The 1700-nt window shown below is 59.1% G+C and overlaps 1 pseudogene; it reads right to left on the reverse strand.

Moving 5' to 3' along the window:
* Positions 1-288: 288 nt before the first annotated feature.
* On the reverse strand, positions 289-419 carry LOC113616790 (uncharacterized; annotated as a pseudogene).
* Between the last annotated feature and the right edge of the window lie 1281 nt (positions 420-1700).

Raw genomic sequence — 1700 nt, forward strand, 5'->3', positions numbered from 1 at the left:
GCCCAGTGGGCGGGTCCCGGCGCGCGCACACACACGCGCGTGGCCGGAAGCGGGCTAGAGGAGAAGGCACGTCCCGCACCTGTGAACAGACAGGAGGCGTGGCTCAAGAATAGGACCCATCCATACACTTAGGTCACGAAACAGGAAAGCCCGGAAGATGCGGGTGCAGACCCGATTTCCCAAGCTGTGGAGCGCTGGCTGGGGCTGCGCCTCTCGCCCTGCGCCCGGGGAGCGGAGCGCAGCGAGACACCACGGAAGAGACGTCGTCTGTCATGAACCGAGAGGTATCAGGGGAGAGCACGAACGCAATCTCTCATTAGCACAAATCCCTACATCAGCACGCCCCGAGGGCAGTAGACAAGCCTCGTCCTGGGAAAACTACCTTCGTGACCACAGTCTCTCCCGTGCCCGGTAACTATGAGCATGCACCCCGCAGGCACGGTCAACACCCTGCCCTCCCCTCCCCTCGCTGTTCTTCCAAACCGATCTCCGAAAAGCCACCGATCGCCCACTCCCGCCTACCCAACACACAGAAGATGCCACTGCCCGGCCTACAAGACTGACCGCCTTTCAGCAGTGGCGCCCAACCCACCGACCCGCAGCCATTGCGCTGTCTCATCATCTACACACGCCACCTGCTGCCTCTGAGGCTCCTTCCGCAGCACCTGCCACGCTCTCGCTCTCTCTCCTGTTGCCTTACAGTGGACGCAACATTTATCCCAACAGGTCTTCGGAGTGAGCGTCGAAGGGAAAAGGGAAAACGCACCCAGGGCCTGGGAGAGTGTGCAGGGTATAAATGCAACAGCCATTGTAGAAACGGTGGGACTTGATTGTGGTGGGTAGCATCGTTTTGACGTAGCGGTGTTGATTTTTACTCCTACCTTCTGCTTATGGCAGCAGTGTTACAATTTTCCATTCTGCGCATACTTCACCTGCTGCCTTTGTTACGTCAGTTAAATGATGTTAACTCCCTACGCCGCTTAATCTACAAGTGGAACAACCACCAGGATCCGACCCAGCGCTCACCTTCCTCTCAACCCTCGTGGATATCGCCTCCAGGCACCTCTGCCGAGCGCCTAATAAGCATTTCATCCAGGGCATCTATTGATACTAACACCAAGACTCGGCTTGGCCTCTCTCGGTTATTCAGAACTCAACATGACCTGCGCCCCGGCTGGCAACGGGCGTGGGTTTGAACCCCACAGGGAGTTGAACCTCTGCAGGGCTGTGTAAACCTGAGCAAGATGCTCGGAGGCCCTGGAAAGCCACTTGTGCGGTGGAGATGAGGGGATGAGGCGCTGTGCGGGCGCGGGTGGGGTAGGGCTGCCCTGGAGATGAGAACGACCTAGGTGCCCTGGGAATCGGCCACTCTGGTTTTCCTCGGTGTGGAGCACACGCCGCAACACAATTCAGGGGATGGAAAGCTGCCCAAAAGGTTTCCCTGACCGGGAGTCGAACCCGAGCCGGTCGCGGCGGTGAAAGCGCCGAATCCTAGCCACGGGACCACCAGGGAGCTGCTGGTGGATGGCTTTTCTCGTGCTTCGGACTACAGTGACCTTTTCCCTTTGCTCTGGAAGGCCTTGAGCCTTCCGGAGGGGTCATCCGTCGTTGCAGAAATCGTTCCCTAAGGCCGTTCCCTCCGTGCTTCCTCCAAAAAAGGAGCCCGAACGCCCGCGGGGCCTGCCGGGTCCGCAAGTCCC

This window comes from Aethalodelphis obliquidens, unplaced genomic scaffold, assembly GCF_003676395.1.
Source record: "Aethalodelphis obliquidens isolate GAN/ISIS:26980383/991018 unplaced genomic scaffold, ASM367639v1 scaffold515, whole genome shotgun sequence".
NCBI classification, from domain to species: Eukaryota; Metazoa; Chordata; class Mammalia; order Artiodactyla; family Delphinidae; genus Aethalodelphis; species Aethalodelphis obliquidens.